This window comes from Oculina patagonica, chromosome 4, assembly GCF_052425735.1.
Source record: "Oculina patagonica isolate OP01 chromosome 4, crgOcupat, whole genome shotgun sequence".
NCBI classification, from domain to species: Eukaryota; Metazoa; Cnidaria; class Anthozoa; order Scleractinia; family Oculinidae; genus Oculina; species Oculina patagonica.
Window position 1 is genome coordinate 38,409,715 of NC_135761.1, and position 18,837 is coordinate 38,428,551.

The window sequence follows — 18,837 nt, forward strand, 5'->3', positions numbered from 1 at the left end:
CTTTGACGTGATTGTGGCTCCCGCGTCTCCCAGTCTGTCTGAGATTCCCTGTATTTCTGAGGCAGGAACTTTTGAAGCCATAGCCCAATCGTTTACGATGAAAACGTTTTCCTTTTTCCATTAAGCTGGTTTAAAAAATCAACATGCACTTGGTCTTGATTAGCTGATGTTAATATGTGATGTTTTCAGGCAAGGAGGATGTTTGGCTATCTTTGTCGCTTTGTTGTTGATGTGCTTATGCACAGACCTGGAGTGTGACGTGTTTTTTGAGATAAGACTGGCAAAGCTGTTCATGCTAAGTATGAATATACTTCTGGAGTATTTTTTTTTACTAGCTGAACTTCTTTTTCACTTTAAGCTCTTGCTGTCGTGGCCTGCTGCTCTTGACCTGACTTACACTACCAGAAGCAAAAGGGAAAACCCATGTGGAAAACCCATGTGAAAATCAGCTCTTTTTCACACGAACTTCACATGAATTCACACCTTTTCACACAAATTTCACGTGCTTATTATAAGAGTATGTGAAAAGCATGTGAAAGATGTTATCCTTTTCACATGCTTTTTCATATGCAATTTCACATACCAATTCACACATTCTGAATGTTTAGGCACATTTCCTTTTTTCACATGTATTTTTACACAGTATTTCACATGATAAACCATGTGAAATTCTCACATGACAGCAGACATACCACACCTTTCATACGCATTTCACACATCATGGGATACAATCTCGCACATTATTTCTACTGCACTGTTATTTTTTTTACAATGACCGCATATGGTACTATATTTAATAGCAAGTTATATGTTACTGTTGTGTTCCGGTGTCTAGCTAGGTACACTAGCATGTACTGTATACCCAGCCAACTAATTAGGTACTTCTAACTACATTTTTCAACACACAAAAAATTCACAAGTGCATTCATTAATAAATTCCAAATGTAATTTCACACATTTGCACTTTCAAATTAAATCTGTAGAAATAATATAGCTTGTACTGTTCATAATTATCTACAATTACATCATGCATGCATCTAACTTCATGTATGCATACATGTCTAAAATTAACTTCATTTCAATTGTCACTGTTTATTATAAAAATTGAATTACATATACAAATATATATATAGATACTACTCATCATAAGTAAATACATCCTTTCTCGGTTTCCTTTGCCCTTTCTTTGTAATGATGACATTTTCATTGTTTTTATCACTGGGCTCATCAATTGGAATGAGTGCGCAGCCCTTGCATCCTGGCTTTCTCTTCGTTTTTTTTTTTTCATCACTGACTGCCAGTTTTGGTGGTGGTGTTGGTAGTTTTGGCAATTCTTTTGCTGTTGGCCATTCCAACTTCGCCTTTTGGGCTGTTTTTTGGTGTTTTGGTTGGTGACAGTGGTAGTGGTGCCAGAATAGTTCCCTTGTCTTGCTTTGTAGTACTGACCTGCAGTAGTTCCTTCCTTGCAAACTGATTTAAAGTTCAGTTAAATGTGCTACCAGTCTAAAAAACAATCAATAATTATCAATTATTATCAAAGTATCTTTATAAATTGATTTTCATTGTTGAAAAGTTAAAAAAAATACAATTGTTGAAAAGTTTACAAAATATAAATGTTAAAAACTTTAAAAATACAAATGTATAAAAGTTCAAAACATAATTAAGAAAAATTAAAAACAAATTAATCCCCTGCTAATTTTAGCAGGGGAAAAAACAAAAAAACCCTGAACCAAAACATTCGAAACCACAATTGATGACTTCTACGGTTTCCCAAAATATTCTCTGTTCCTCTACCACATCTCCAGCGTGCTGGGCGTTTTGCCTTCTTCAAGTGATCTGGGCCAAACGCTGGAAAGAGAAAATTAAAAAATATTCAATCAATACAACTGTTGTATTGATTACGAGAGAAATTAAAAATTTATACTAATACTCACTGCCTCGTTGTCTTGAGCTACATGCGGATATATGGTCAGCATGCGGTTCATGATCTGCTGCACCATTGGGGTCGTATAGGGGCGGCGGCAGCGGTTTGTTTTGTCACCGCACTGACAAAACAAACAGTTAAGCCACAACAGGTAGCTCCTAGAACGAAGAAGGACCACACGTCAGTCGACCTACCAGTTTAATGGTTGTAAATACTAGGTTGTTATGTACCCAGCAAATCAATTTTTAACAGCAAAGGCCACCAAATCTCATGGAATCCCAGAGTGGGGAACCCATCCTTTCTTTGAAGGTATGAGTAAAGCTCCAGTATCACCCTTTCTGGCAAGCTTCAACAAATTTACCGAATAGCACTGGACCAATGGCCACCAGTATTTTCGGGGGTAAACAACTAGAACAACCACAGTGCAAGACCTTCTGTGGTTTTTGAGATGTCGTAACACAGGGCCAACTAACACCAGGGGAGGAAAAACAAGGCCTATCCAAAAACGTCTCCCCACTGGAAAGGTTTTGGGAAAAGAAATTGACTCCAGATGACCCGGGCGAAGGGAACAATATAAAATGCAGCAAAATTCTTCCAGATTTGTCCCTCATCGCATTGAATCAAGAGACATAAGGTCACAAGTGTGACCATCTGCGCCCCCAAAATGACACTGGACAACCTCCCACAGTGCAGGGCACAACTGACTGTCCATTGCAGAAAAACAGCGGGAAGGCAAATCAGCTGGATTTTCAGCGCTAGGATTCACATGACGCATTCTTCAAAATCGCCTTTCTTGGAGGACAATCAGACTCATACGTCTCACCTTTGAAAGAGCCAGAGAAACTTCGGAAGTATGGAAAGATTGAAATTTTGCTCTCAATTAATTGGAGGATCTCAGACTCCAGAGTGGAAGTGAATCCCCAATAATTGCTCTCCATGAATCTAGATGGTTATGCAGCTCGCCTGCTCTAAAATAGCCTGGGTCTCTAAATAACAAATCTTCCACATTGCCAAGGATCTCTCCAAGAGCTACACTAAGAACAGTCGATTCCATTCCCAGGTTCGCTGTCATCCCTCTGCTGATGGGGTTCCCACGCCAGTCAACCCGACGAACTGACCTCTGAAGAAGTGTTTGCACATAAGAGACACGGGAGTCAAATTCAACATCTCGTTCCCATTCCCACCCAAAGGTTGTCAGGTTAGTCTAACAAAGACCATTAGAGAGAGAGAACCAAATGAGAAGATGAAAAACACCTTTGGCGATGTACCTCAAGTCAGCAGAGAGATGACAGCTTTGACCCAGTATCACTGGCGGAATTGATATAGATACTCTTTTCCAAAGCCGTCAAAACCCTATGACTTATAAATGACCCACATTATGGTGACTACAATAAGTAACAAGCGATCACAAGTTCATGAGTGTCAACAAGAAAATAAAATACAGTGTAGCACTTTATTTCATGTTCCTTACATCCAAAGTCCACCAGACGCTAATCTTGTTTAGCATAATAAGTGTATTAAATTAAAAAGCCAAAGCACTACTTTCTAAAATCAGCAAAAATACCATTACCATTATTGAGTCTTGTAAAAACAAGACTCAATAAGTACTTAAATATCTTCTCTTCAAGAAAAGGAAAATATAATTTTCTGGGCAACATTCCCATTGTTTAGTTACACAAATTTATCTAATCAATCAACCAAACTAATAACCATTTTGACTATTACAACAGAACATAAATTAAGGCATGCAGGTGATAGGCCTTCATAGCCTTTTTAAGCCATTGAAAGCATGTGGTGTAGGAGCTAGTTTCCATTGGATTGACGTCTCATGCTATTGACGTTGGCAGTATGTTGCATTTTTCAGTATTCGGCTTTCGCAGAAGAGGTGTTTCTAATGGACTAGCTCTGTCACCCCTGACAACAGCAAAGTTTAAACGGCATAAAACTTCCCTTGTGCATACACAACTGATAAGCGTAGTAAAACAAGTCTTCATTCAGCAGATTTTTGGATTAAAGATGGGTCTTATACACTTGAAATTAACGACACTTTACTTCGAAAAAGTATTAAATGGCAGATATCTGTTGCTGATGTCACTCGAAAATGGCTTGAGAACTTAAATACAAATTAATTAAATCTGATCTGTTCAAATGGAGCATTAAAATAGTTTGATTGCTGTCTTTCACTCTGGGCATTGCATACGATAATGACCAATTCTTCCACACGAGTGGCAAGGAACTGTAAGAAACAACAGTAGGAATCGATATCTAAACAAGAATGGTCAACAAAATTTAAAAAAAAGGCCAATACTGGTTGAAGTGATTAACTACACAACATGCCTACTTACATTGTTTCAGCTTCGGTTCAGTTCGTCTGTTGTCATCCCTCTTTCTCTGCCTGTTATCCCCTCCTTATCTGCTCTTCTCTGCGTCTTCTCTCCACTTCTCTGCATCTGTCTTCCTCCTGTCTCTGCCTCCTTTCTTGTTCTTCTCTTCTGTCTCTCCCTGCCTCCCTGGCCATTGCTTCATCGAAGGCATCCATGTCAATATCGTGCATGTCAATAGCTGGACCTTTAAAAATTTTGGAGAAAAATCGTTCTTCACTCTGTCCGCCAGAAGATAAACTGAGCAAGAAAACTTGTTATCTTACCAGCTTTATACCACCTTTTACGTAATCCTCTGGAAAATATCATTTTGAGTGTTAATGAGTCGTTTTGGATCTTATTTTGACTTCGCACGTGAATATGAGTATTGTGAATAGTTTCTTTATATTTTATAGGGAAAGATTTCTACTGCTTTTTATATTAATTTGTAACATTTCTTATCCGTTGCCACTGTATTGTGAATTGTAAGTAGTATCTTGTAAAACAGTGTTATAATATTGTAAGTATTTTTCTTTACTGTGGCAGGTTTGAAAAAGTTCGAACAAGTTGCTCTCAAATACCAAACATTTTCTACCAAATGGCGCAGTTTCTTCTTTTTGGTTTTCGTCTCCAGTTTCTTCATCTTCCTCGTCATCACTAGAAAGTACATTTATATTTAAATGAAAACATCAACACGTATTTGAAGCTCTCGTACAATATTATTTTCCTCTACTTTTATTCAAGAAAGAACAACGGAAATCATAAATAATAATAAGTCTTCGACCCTGACTCCGTCAGTGTAAATAACATTGGTCAGTGAGCTAGATTATACGATGGGATGTTTTCAAACACCAAATGACGTTAGAAATCACAGCCTGATCAACAAACCTTTCGTATTTGGTGCAGCAATTGCTGCACACACTGCCTGCATCTGAGTAGTCCTCTGCGTATTCTTCGTCTTCATCATTGCATTGGGATTCTAGCTCCACCAGTATGCTGGGCATCTTTTGTGTGATGTTAGCCAAGCTGTCTTCCAGCAAGGAGCACTGAACTGAGCTGGAGAGCACTGTTTCGAAATAGGAAGTTTGCAAGAGACGTCAAAGATTCTCAGTGCAAGATAATTACCTGATGACTTAGTTTAAATTCAGGACTGACTTACATTCCGCTAGTTTTAATTGTTGTCACTTACTCTTAGGACAAGTTGTTTGGATTGGCGTGGATCTGTTATTTATTCTTGTCGTCTGTGTCTGATGGCTTACCTGAAAAAACAATTATTAGGAGAGTAACCTTTAGCTTACCACGTTTGCACCATAACAAGTCAAGTTTTTTCCTGTAGTCTGGCAAGCGGCATTGTACAATATGTTTCCATGAACTTGAGTAGCAACCTCCTTTTTATCTGAGGAAACTTGTGCAGCAGCTTCCTTTTTTCCAAGGACATTTACACTCCTACTGAAATGCTCTGGGCTGGATGGGACTTTGGTAGAAGGTTTCCACATTTTGAAAATTTGCAAACATTCCGTACAACTGGTGCTGGGCCAGTGTCATTTCTGGGCGACTCTGCCTAACTTTACTACGGTAGTTATAAAGTTACTTCACTGGAATTAAGTATGAAGTAGTCAATTTATAAGCTAACTACAATATCATGCCAGTTTTCAAAGACTGCATTGAATGAAAAGAAGCGACAGCTTTTGTTAGACAACACCCTCTTCCAACTAAAGAGGTGTTTTTAATCTGTCCGTAATCATTGCGTGTGCGTCTCGAAACCGCAGTGAACAAATCAAGTGTTAACGTTTATCCTTTTATTTTATTGTCCTGCGGAAATAGAAAAGTCATTTCTAAAAAAACAATTGGGACTATTGGACAGTTTCTTTGTAAACAAACTGCTGAAGGTTTGCGGCTGAAATTGTGGGTTGCATTTTGTGAATAAAGAACGCCTGAAATGCCTGCATCAGTAGGAGGAATTTTTGAACTGGTGATAATTCTGGGGACAACGTTGGCAAGACTGGACTGCTATGGTCTTCCATTCAGAGCACTTGAAAGGATATTCGAGCAAGCTTTCACTTGATTATTTGACGGGCGAGCATTGTAGCTTTGAAGGCTGGCTTCGCTGCAATGACCTGAGATGGCCATGATGTGGCGTGATGAAACTTTGTGCATTGGACCACAATGTGATTGCTGTTGCTCGAACGCTGTGGTTTGTGTACACTCTTGAAAGACCGGCCAATGTAGAAATTTCCTTCATCATGCTGCCAACCCCGTCCGACCCCAGAGGTTTGTTATCGTACCAAACTCCCTGGTCCAGCATCGCAGATCACGTTGGGTACTGGAAAAGCGCTTTGCACTTGGATTCAACTTCTGTAAATACATCTTCAGGCTTGTTGACTGAAATTGACTCCAATTCCCCTTGGATGGTTTTTGTTGCGTCATCGTGGGTCATCGAAGCGTACTTTTGACTGCTGTCGTCTTTACAGAATTGGAAGGGGGGATTACAGTCATGACATTTTATGAGGATTTGTTAGAAGCCCTGGGGATTTTTTTTTTTGGGGGGGGTCTTGATTATTGCACCCAATTGATAATCTCTGTCACTTGACAGAGAAATCCTAAAATCCTGTCTACCCCCATGAGAAGTATCCTAGTTACATCCTACAAATAAATGCCATGATATAAACTAAAATGTATTAAAAAAGCTATCTATTAAATTCCAACTAAAAAATAACTACTTAAATAATGATCCAACACTTTTAGATTTTACAAAGCGAAACATCTGTTGATTTCACTATTATCCCCAGTGAACTTAAGGCAGGTGACGTTTGCAAGTAAAAACAAGACTCAATAAGTGCTGTTTTAAATATCTTCTATTCGAGAAAAGGAAAATATCATTTTCTGGGCAACATTCCTATTGTTTAGTTACACTAATTTATCCAATCAATCAACCAAACTAATAACCATTTTGATTATTACAGCAGAACATAAATTAAGGCATGCAGGTGATAGGCTGTGGTGTACAGAGCTAGTTTCCATTGGATTAACGTCTCGTGCTATTGACGTCTGCAGTATGTTGCATTTTTTTCAGTATACAGCTTTCGCAGAAGAGGTGTTTGTAATGGACTAGCGCTGTCACCCCTGACAACAGCAGAGGTTAAACGGTAAAAATTGGGCTTAAAACTTCCCTTGTTGCATACAAAACTGATAAGCGTAGAAAAACAAGTCTTTATTTAGCAGATTTTTGGGAAACAACATTTTCCATTAAAAACAGTGTCATAAAGAAACAAGAAACTTTCTTAAATACCCCATCGACATTAATCCAGATAAATTTAATTTAAATGAATAAGTATGAAAATGTTATATAAAATGTCTTCCATGTCCAAATTTGTCACATAGGAGTGCATAATGTTTTGAACACTGTTTCATTGTTAACGTTTGGCCTAAAAAGAATTTAAAGATGGATTTACAAAATTATCCGGATTAGTAAAGATGGGTCTTATACACTTGAAATTAATGACAGTTTACTTTGAAAAAGTATTAACTATTTACTGCTGTTAGAGGGTTTCAGTGGCAGATATCTGTTGCTGATGTCACTAGAAAATGGCTTGAGAGCTTAAATACAAAGTTATTAAATCTGATCTGTTCCAATGGGGCATTAAAATAGTTATTGATGATATTTATGTTGGACTTCATTGCTGTCTTTCTCTCTGGGCACTGTGCACGGTAATGACCAATTCTTTCACATAAGTGGCAAGGAACTGAAAAGAACAAGAGTAGGAATTGATATCTACACAAGAATGATCAACAAAATTGAAAAAAAGCCAATACTGGTTGAAGTGATTAACTACACATGCCTACTTACATTAATTCGATTGAAGCTCCTGACGAAGGTCAGTTTGTCTGTTGTCATAGCTCTTCCCTCTTTCTCTGCCTGTCATCCCGTCTTCTTCTCTCCCCTTCTCTGCGTCTGTCTTTCTCTTTCTCTGCCTTCTTTCTTGTTCTTCTCTTCTCAACAAAATTAAAAAAGGGCAATACTAGTGGAAGTGATTAACTAAACATGCCTACTTACATAGTTTCGATTGAAGCCGCTGGTGAAGGTCAGTTCGTCTGTTGTCATCCCTCTTCCCTCTTTCTCTGCCTGTTGTCCTGTCTTCTTCTTCTCATCTTCTCTACGCCTGTCATCTCGTCTTCTTCTCTCCTCTTCTCTGCATATTCTTTTCTCTTCTGTGTGTCTTCTCTCCACTTCTCTGCGTCTGTCTTCCTTCTGTCTCTGTCTCCTTTTTTGTTCTTCTCTTCTGTCTCTTTCTGCCTCCCCGACCATTGCTTCATTGAAGGCATCCATGTCTCTCTTCTGTCTCTTTCTGCCTCCCCGACCATTGCTTCATTGAAGGCATCCATGTCAATATCATGCATGTCAATAGCTTGGCCTTTAAAAATTAAAATTGCAAATTATTTAACCATGATTTTTTTTGTGACTTCAAAGTTGCTGTTGGATTATGTTTGATTGCTGAACTAATTGAACATCCAAGAAACTATTGAACTTTAATTGTGCGTGATTGCTTTTTTTCTTATGATTTTTAGGCATCTGGCACAAACGTTTAGGTCTCATCTTCTTCATCATTTAACATTGGTGCATCCAGGCGTAGATTTCTTGCATGCCTTTGTAGCCACTTCTCCAAATCAGTTTCATTAAGGGTTGCCAAAGGGTCACTCATAACATCTTGACAGGAGTCATGCTTTCTACTGGGTACTGTGTTAAATGGCTTTAGGACTCGTAGGTCTGTCAGCACTTTCATTTCATCTGCATCTGAAGATTGATGCCTGTGGGAAGATGCTTTGATACCTCTGTTGACCTGATTGTCAAAGTTCTCAACAGTTTGCATTTCTCCTCCAGATGCTCTACTAAATAGATTGAGTGCCTTATCCGTCTTATTGGCCCCCATTGATTTAATTTCTTTCTTCAGATCTCTGTTGCTGTTTTCTTGAAGAAAATCAATCTCAATGTTCTTTCCTGCACCACCCTTCTAATTTGCAGTGGAAGCCCTGTACAGTGATGAGCTTCTGTATCACTTAGAAAAACCTCATTTTGAGTAACACTTATGAGCATTTCTATGGCAAAGGCATTGAAGCCAGGCAATGACTTGAAATAGGGAAGTAACACTTTGTAAAGAGTGGCAAGCCTTTCCCCATTTCCTTCTTTGAATACATCTTTGAAGTCAACAAAAATGAAAAAATACTTGAGAAGGCACAAAGAATAGTTTGTAACAAAATCCTCCCCAGGGTCAAAATCCTCTTCACCATTGGGAACAGAGGTGGGCAGTAAATGAAATTGATCAATAAATTTTTCCAACATAGAATGAAAATACTGCCTCTTGGTGTCCCCCACATCTATGATATGATATGGTGGCCTGTTTTTGGTTGGATAGCCATCTTTATTTTCCATACTGAAAAAACTGGATCAGTGCCTCAATGGTAAAGTTCCTGCCAACACTAATGAAAAGCTGCTCACAACCTTCGTAATGCTTGACATCCTGTGTCACATTTCTGCGTTGGAGCTTCTCCCTAAAGTACTGCAGGGTCCCATTTTCTCTTCTGGAGTTCTTGTAAAACTTCTTGAACACGAGCTGAAAAAAATTAATAAATCAGCTTGGAATGCTTTTAAAATATTAACAGTTATGACTGACCAAAATTAAATTCAAAAAGTTCAGTTTTACAAATGATAGTTAAAAATATTTCAAGAGGCATATTTAGTGTTTTAATGTAAACCGGGTCTTCTATTTTCTAAACTTTGAAAAATGAAAACAAACTGCTGTGCACATAGGTATGTTGTAATTCACCATCATTTCCTTGCATCTATGAAACATAATAATGCCATAGAGAAGTGCCAATGGGGCGGTCCTCTGTCCTGGATTGTGATCAAGTAAGATCATCTTGTTGACATGTGAAAAAAGTCTAGATAGCATTTTAACTTGTGAATGGGACTCAGTGCTTGATGTCTAAGATGTTTTTTGTTCAAAATGGTTTATATAGAGAGCTTTTTTGACATTTTAATTCTGATAAAAAATAAATGAAAAGTACCCAGAGTTTAACAAGTTTCATTCTCTTGCGAATCCATGACTCTTTATAGTTTTACAATAAGCTATTTTTTAAGCTGAATAATCGAGTATATAACAAATATAAGCAAACAACTTCCTAGGTAAACAAATTGTCGATTACATTCGTGTATCTTGACTGCTCGTGGTTTACGTGCTCACATCAATTACAGCGGCAAGAAGGTTAAAGAAACACACAGCAACTTAGTTTACCTGGAAATGAGCTGTATTTTGTTGAAGATTGCAACCGCTTGGAAAGACTTGTGAGGATTTTGGACAGTCATTCTGTCGAAAGAAAATTGTTTTATTTCCACAAGCCTCAGTGCCAAGTTTGAATAATAGCATATCGCAAGTAGCAACATAAGCTACTGCATTTCTAATTTTTTCATTATAATGCATTACCATAGCAACACAGCTATTTTTAATTTATCCAAATAGATTTAATTCTTAATGATTTCGAAAATTTAGTGAGTAGAGTTTTTCACTGTCTATGTACAACATTTTTTAAAAGGAATTTTTATTTTTTTTTCACGGCCTTATGCACCGCCGCGCCTACTTGCGTGAGGAGAATTGATGATGATGAATTATCCTGAAAAATCCCTTAATTAAATTTTCTTGCTTTCTTAACTACAGCCTTACAAACATTTCAAAAAAATCTAAAGTCTGGTTTGCTAGAAATTGTCCCTTTCTGGTAAGACAATAAAAGGCCAGATTGCAGCTTTTTGATCAACAACACATGCATGGCATTAAATTTTGCTTTTCTCAAAGCCTTGAGTGCAAGCACTCGGACTCAAATAAGCAATGAATCTAAAGAGAGGGTGCAGAAACTGTATTCAGCCACTTTTAGCTACTTAACAAGTGCATAACCAATAGCCAACTCTGAGTCAAAGTTAAAGTAAAAAGGTCCAGATTTAAACTTATTTTCCATACCTCTAGGTCCCTCCTCACTGCCTTCCGAATCCTTAAAGGACGTTGTTTAAAGAGAAGTGTTTGCTGTGATAAATGGGGAAAATGCTCTACTTAACCACAAGTGTGATCAGACAGAAGAGGGTAAGTATTCAGGTAGACTATCAACTAAGTGTTGACTGCAAAACAAAATAATCACATCACAAGCATTTAAAAATTGTTAAGCTTAATTTTCTTCAAAATGTGTTGATATTCTTTGTGAATTCATTCCTCGAAGGACCGATAATTATTTGTTTACATAATCAAATTCTCTTTTATGCAGCGCCTTTAACTCGAAACCTTATTCATCCTGCCAATGGCGTGGAGAAATTAATCGATAGAACGCAATGAATAAAACACTTCGTTGGAAGTAAAATGGCCACGGCGCGGGGCTGTTTATTATTCAACAAAAATCCCGATGATTTATAAAAATTGATTTGCTTGTCAACAGAACTAACAAGGTGGGGCCTAAGGGGCCAAAAAGCCACACCGATGTGGCAGCCCCACCAGCGCTATTGGCAAGAACGAAAGAAAAAGAAAAACAACGCGTGCAAAGGTCTGAAACGCAAAACAAATAATCAGACCATATCCATAGGTCATCATAAATGCGCCAGCCCAAGTCTTGCACACAACACAAGAAGGTCAACTTGACCCTATTAAACCAGTACATGACATAAAAAGAACAACAATAAATGCGCCAGCCCATGCCTGGAACGCAACGCTCTAATAAACGAGAGGTTAATAAGCCTAAAATGTAAATTAAAATCAAATTAAAAATCTCGAGTCACTAAGAACCATAAGCGAAATAGCTGCAGCCCACGTCTGAACAGCTCAAGAAAAAGACAACAATTATTATCGTGAACACTTGAAGACGCTAATACCGATAGTCTTACCATATATATAGCCATTCCAGACGGATGAGTGACAGCCCATGTCTGAACCACTCAAGTCGTGGAATACAATTACCGATACTCTTACAAGATTAACATTATAGACGGATGAGTGACAGCCCATGTCTGAACCACTCGAGTCGAGAAATACAATTTCCGATACTCTTACAAGATTAACATTCTAGATGGATTAGTGACAGCCCATGTCTGAACCACTTGAGTCGAGAAATTCAACTACCGATACTAATTAATGTGGCGCCGCATAAATTGGATTATGTTGTGACATAATCCTTGTTTTTTGATCAGTAAAACTGAATTTTAATCAATAGTATTTTTCAACATTGCGTATAAAGTAAGATAAAACGTAGAGAAAATGACAAAAACACTGCAGTTTTGTACTCACTTTCACCAGTACATTGCTCGTTTTGTCTCTGTTCCCTTGTTCTCAGCTATTTCTTTCCCTGTTGTATCGGCACCTCTCTTGCTATTTTAGTGGCTCTTCTTCACTACTTTGATACTTTCCCATCGTAGATCGCTTCAACCCTATTTCCTCAAAGTTAAGTTTACCCTGCTCTCGTTTGTAGTCATCAGCATAACAAGGAGCCAGGATAAATATGTTTGTGTCAAGTTCTAACTTTCAGACTAGCTGAATATGATTTGAAAATACGTAGTTATTTTGAAAATTTCTTTGCCAAGAGACCTCACTCTGCAAAATTATTTCGCTCCAGTACTGCACAGGTTGTCACAGTTGTCAAGACCTTCTAAGATCATTGATGTTATGCGACGCTGTATGTACAGCATGATGACCATGAAAACTGAGATGCAAGGTTTTCCTGCATTTGTGCTTTTTATGGTTGTTGTGCTTTTTATGGGTATGGGGCTCCACTCTACAGGCCTTCGGGCCGCTGGGGAGCTCCACTATTAATAGCATTGTGAATATACTTTATTTCATACCTAACGCTCTAGATCTGGGAATTACTGGTGATGATGCAAATACCATATTATATGGGTATTGGGTCTAGATCTTCCATAATAATAATAACATTTTTTTAACCTCGGTTTGACGAGGCTGATTAGGCCCCTAGCAAAAATTCACAATTCCATGTCGTTGTCATTTGAATTGATGATTATGCGATTGACACCTGCAGGTATAATATTATCAATCATGCTTCTGTGAGATGCATAATAATTGTCAATCGAGTTTTTGTTCCAGAAGATTGTTGCGATATTTTTTTAATGCCAAAAACCAAATTCACCTGACTACTGTGTGTTACTACTCATAGTAATATTCTAGAATAGATTGGTTCTTTTTTTTCTTTCTTTGGTATGTAATTTTGTTGAAATTAAGAGAACGACTAATATGGTTAGTTTTGGTGTTTGCATGACTTACTTATAAATAATCGCCTTTATCACTATGACTTTCATCATGTTAACTTTTTTATACAAGATGCCCACGAGCATTATTTACTTGCACAGTAAATTTAAATGTTAAATATCCCTTACCTAGGCTCGGTGGACTAATTTCAACTAACTCTCTATCAGCTGTGGTCATCGGATTGTTGAAACGTGTCGCGATGTACTTGCAGTTTCACAAGAGATGATATTGTGTCAGAGATTTGTTTGCTTGGAAGACTGGTTAACAAGATGATAGCTTACTTTTTTCTATTCTTTAATTAGTCTGCGTTGCAGACGAACAAAACCCCACTTTAACGTGGCAAGAAATACACGTAATTGGCCCTGATATGTTGATCAAATTAGCGTCCACTTAAAGCTCACATTTGTTACTATAACAATAGCAGCCTTACAAATAAGCATATCATATTTGTAATACTAAGGTATGAACTACAAAATGTGTTTAACTATCAGTTTAAGTTTAACTTTTTTTCACTGTTACTTTTACTTTCTCTTTAAATTTCACTTCATTAAACACACCTGCCGTATTGATGTCTCGTGCTCCTCCAATACTACGATTTGTCATATCTGAAAATAAGAGAAACAGTTGCCCATATGAGTCAATTAAATCGCTGAGAAATATATTTATTTCGTTGCAAAGCATGCGGGGCGTGCTAGGGGGTAATGCGAGGCAGAAATCAATTCCTACTCCAATCGCAAGCTACTTTAAAGGGTATTAAAGCTAGTTTAATAGGCTTACCAGAGTGGATAGCTGTTAGCTCATGCACGACAATAAGGCCCCTTGAAAATGTCTGCATTCCACAGTATCACAACCTCAACAAATTATTTCTGTTCTGTTTTGTTTATTTTTCTTGAGTTAAATAGGACAGCATAACTTTGTCATCAGTTACAGTTCCACTACTGGCGCTTTTACTGACGTTTGAAGAATGGTCTTCTTGGCTTTTCTTCACTAGAGAACCACAGGTCTACTGTAAGTGATGGCACGAACTCAGCCATAGGGGGACCTTCCGAAGATATGCGGATGAGATCTTCTGTAGTTTCTGTCTTCAGGCAGGAACGCTTTGCACTTGATGCGGTTTTGCATGGAAAATGCTCACTCGCACTGTGCACTAGAGATTGGCAATACAAGAAGAAGCTCTACCAGATGCAAAACGTTCTAATAGTCTGTCTTGTATGGTTATTTTGTCAGCATTGTTGACCAGAACATGCTGTAGGACATGTCTTGAAACTGCATCTTTACCACCATCTTAAGCGATACCCACTCACTTGAAACAACTTCTACCGCGCATCCTCCCTTCTCCAAAACAGGCGCAAACCACTTGACCAAACGAGCCACTTCCTCTGAGCCAAAATCGACCAAGCTGTCAACAGATTTCAAACAACAAGTTTTCAAACTCTTGAGGAGATTTGTGATGATCCCGTTTTGAATGCAGCCTTTTCCAATAAAGCCACCAATGACTGATTCTGTTGTTGTATCATATTCATCATTTCTAACTGCTGCTTGTGCATTTGACTTTGTTGATCCACCATCAGCTGCTGTTTGCTTTTTTAACCTCCATTTCCTCCCTCCTCAGCTGAGTTGCAACTCAAATTTCGCCTTGAGGTATTCAACAGCATCTGAACTTCTTCTCTTCCCTTTTTTACTGGGTTTTCCTTCTTCTGAATCTGCATTTTTTTTTCGGGGTTTTCCCAGCCGTTCCATAGCTTGGCACCTCACCTTTTCATCTTCTTGCTTTTTATTGAGAGTACAACTTTGCTCACTTCTATCGATGTCAGCTGTCTTTTCCTTGTCTAGGATCTTTTCAATCGCTGCATTTAGGTGGGTCCTTCCCAATCTACACCAGATGCTATCTCTTCTTCTTTCATTTTCTCCTTAAACTTCGTCTGCAATAGGGTCAGTCTGTGCCTCTAACTGATCGCTTGGACACTTTGAATTTAGGAATAGCCAGTTTGTCGAGGTTAAGAGCTATCTGTCCCCATTTTTCACCCCTTTCCTTGCTGTTTTTGGGATGCTTTAATTATTAAAACATTATTGCATGTTCTTGGTGCTTGAAGCTTCACAGCAGCAACATCAGGACTGCCAGATGCTTCCCTCTGAATGTAGCTTAGGTCATCGTTTAATGACAATGAAAGTGGAGAGGTTTCTTGACTGTAAAGGAGTACAACTTTTTCTGGTTGAAGGAGTAGAGTAACAAACTGGTACTTCTTTGCCCTGATAATGATAATAACAATTTTCCCTGATCTTTAGGAGAGTTGACGTTTTTTTGTATTTCTTGCCTGGTTATGCACAATAATCAGTTCATTTTGAGCATAACTCCTCAAAACAATACAGCATATCCATACTTTCTATCACAGGTTAAATTGGCATTGACTCAGTGATCAAACTGGAAAATAGCACTAAATTTAATAATCAAACTCAATCCAAACAAAAATATGTACTTTACATGCGCCAAAGTGTAGGGAGATCACGAGAAATAAAGAAAACATATGATTTGGAGTAATTTGGCCACCAATATAAACTAATTGCAGTGAAGCAAGAAATAAACAAACAAATAAAGAAAGTTTCATATATAATAAAGGCACAAAGGTCACATATATGACTTAAATGAGACAAAACATTTGAAGAACTTTCAAGAACTTTTTAATCATTTTTTAACATGTGTACCATTAACTGGAAAAGAATATGAAACTCAACATCATCGACTCTAAAAAATTGACTGATTGCTTGATAACTGGAACAAAAAAAAAAAATAATTATTCAAAAAACTTAGTTAGTGTTCTGCTAAATATATCCTTTTAGTGGCATTTCTAAAACCAAGCAGGATTCCATTGGTCTTCTGGATGAGGCTTAGTTCTTTCCACCTGGAATTCATGAGGATTCCATAGGCTGTGTACAAAGGTGGAACATGTTGTTCGCCAGATTGCTTATTCTGTGGAACAGCAATGGCCACAAGGAAATCAAGTACATCTGGAGCACGCTGCTTCATTTCAGTGACAATACTTTCCCATGTTAAATTTTCTAAGCTCTATAGATGTTAATTTGAGAAATATAATGATCATTACTAAATTGAACCATTTTATTCAGCAGGTTTCTGTAACAAAACTAAATGAGCTGGCCTGTTATTGTTGTTTTATCATTTATGTACGTTACATACATTGACAAAAACTGTAAGTGATTGATTCGGGTCTAGGTACATCACAAAGTTATTCAGTGGACTGGGGCTTCCATCCTCTTCAGTATTATTTATTTGATCCTAATAACCAACAGGATACTTGATTACAGTGTGAGCTGTGGTCGCAAGACACATAATCAGGCACCCCCCTATTAGTATATAATTTTGACATGTAAACACATTGAATGCTTGAGAACCTTGCGCATGGAGTGTCCTTGCAAAGCTTCTTGCATTGTTCATCAACATCCCTCAGGAGCACAGCTCTCACGGCATCCCTTAGGTCTCTGTTCTCCAGCATGCCGTTGGATTTGGAAAGCATAATAAGCATTCTGGTTAGCTTAATTTTGTTTTCCCTGTGCTATTTTTATACCAAAATGTGGCCCTTATTTGACTTCATAGGGAACTCTTGTTCAGATACCTCGGCTCCGATATGGTAGTCTAACCTCAAACCGTTGATATGCTTAACAATTTATTAGCGAGGTAAAAACAGAAAGAACTTACACGCGCTCGTATGTGATAGCTTCTCGAACTGGTTTAAAATTATAGATTGTTCATTGTTCTTGTGGAAATCCTAAGCTAATAATATTGTGCAACAGTAGAGTAAATTTGTGACAGATAATTATATTTAAAACGTAAAGGGTGCAAAATACATGTGAGCAGAAAGCATGCAATCAAAAAATTAACATGTGACAGCTAGCGTAACATAACAAAAAATATTCTCGTGCAATAGCGTGACAGAACAACTCACAGTTAAGGAAGATTACACAGGTATGTTGAAAGTTTTTCAAGTAATAAAAGCGTCTGTTTCTTTGTCTGTTCTTTTTTACCTTTTTATGCACTGCAACCCTTGCGAGTTGGCTAAGGAAACAACATCATTTTAGATGGAAGCCAATTTCTTTAGCTTTTCTTCAGGGTAGGTCACCTTTCCCATTGCTTCAATAAGTATGGCGGTCTCCAAATCTGTCCACCGCCCACTACTCATTCTGTCCTTCCCTATCCAGGAATGACTGCCCGTTCAACGGTGATCCTTTCAAATCACTTTCCTTTTGTCTTCTACTGATTTTTGCTTTTTCTTCCACAGAGGTATCTTTTTCATGTCTATGGGTTCTACAGGATCTATGGTTTCTACAGGATCTAAGCCATAACATTTTTTGTTTGCTTAATTGTTTTATGTAATTTGCTGATCAACCTCTTTAGAATGGTGTCTTATATGTGCATATCTGTTCTATATTTTTTAATTTACGAAAAAAGGCCATTTGCTTGAGGGGGTAAAGGGTTAAAGAGAACTGCTTTCTTGCATTTGCAGCGTGTGCAGAAACTGTATTCAGCCACTTTTAGCTACGTAACCAATAGTCAACTCTGAGTAAAAGTTAAAGTAAAATAAGGTCCAGATTAATTTTTCCATACCTCTAGGTCTTTCCTCACCGCCTTCCTTATCCTTAAACAACGTTGCTTAAGGAGAACTGTTTGCTGTGATAAATGGGGAAAATGTTCTACTTAACCACAAGTAAGTGTGATAAGACAGAAGAGGGTGAGTATTCACTGACAGGTAGACTATCAACTAAGTGTTGACTGACCATACTTCAGGGTCGTAGCCAGGGATATGGGATCAGGGATCACTGGATCGGGATCGTGGACTGGGGATCCCGGGTCTCAAGTCATGAGATCCGAATTTATCAATCAGATGGGATCAAAATGGAATCAGGGACTGAATCTTGCCACACATTTGGAGATCAGCGATGAAAAATATACCTGGTTATTACCCTGATATTTGACCAACTGTCTACCTATAATTATTCAAAAAACTGAGTATTCTGCTAATTATACCCATTGATCTTCTGGATGAGACTTAGTTCTTTCCACCTGGAACTCATGAGGATTCTATGGGCTGTGCACAAAGGTTGAACATGTTGTTTGCCAGATTGGTTATTCTGTGGAACAGCAATGGCCACAAGGAAATCAAGTACATCTGGAGCACGCTGCTTCACTTCAGTGACAATACTTTCCCATGTGAAATTTTCGAAGCTCTATAGATGTTAATTTAAGAAATATAAT

General features: G+C 37.9%; 1 protein-coding gene and 1 long non-coding RNA gene across 2 annotated transcripts in view; both read right to left on the reverse strand.

The window, feature by feature from the left end:
• Positions 1–18,837, reverse strand: part of LOC144650261 (uncharacterized) — a 355,735-nt gene that overhangs the window by 115,953 nt on the left and 220,945 nt on the right. The gene's annotated exons all lie outside the window — the stretch shown is intronic.
• LOC144648696 (uncharacterized) lies at positions 787–5,272 on the reverse strand. Its single transcript, XR_013569739.1, has 5 exons — positions 5,173–5,272; positions 4,270–4,492; positions 1,935–2,082; positions 1,795–1,848; positions 787–1,503 (listed from the first exon to the last, which is right to left on the reverse strand). It is a non-coding gene; the product is annotated as an uncharacterized LOC144648696 (long non-coding RNA).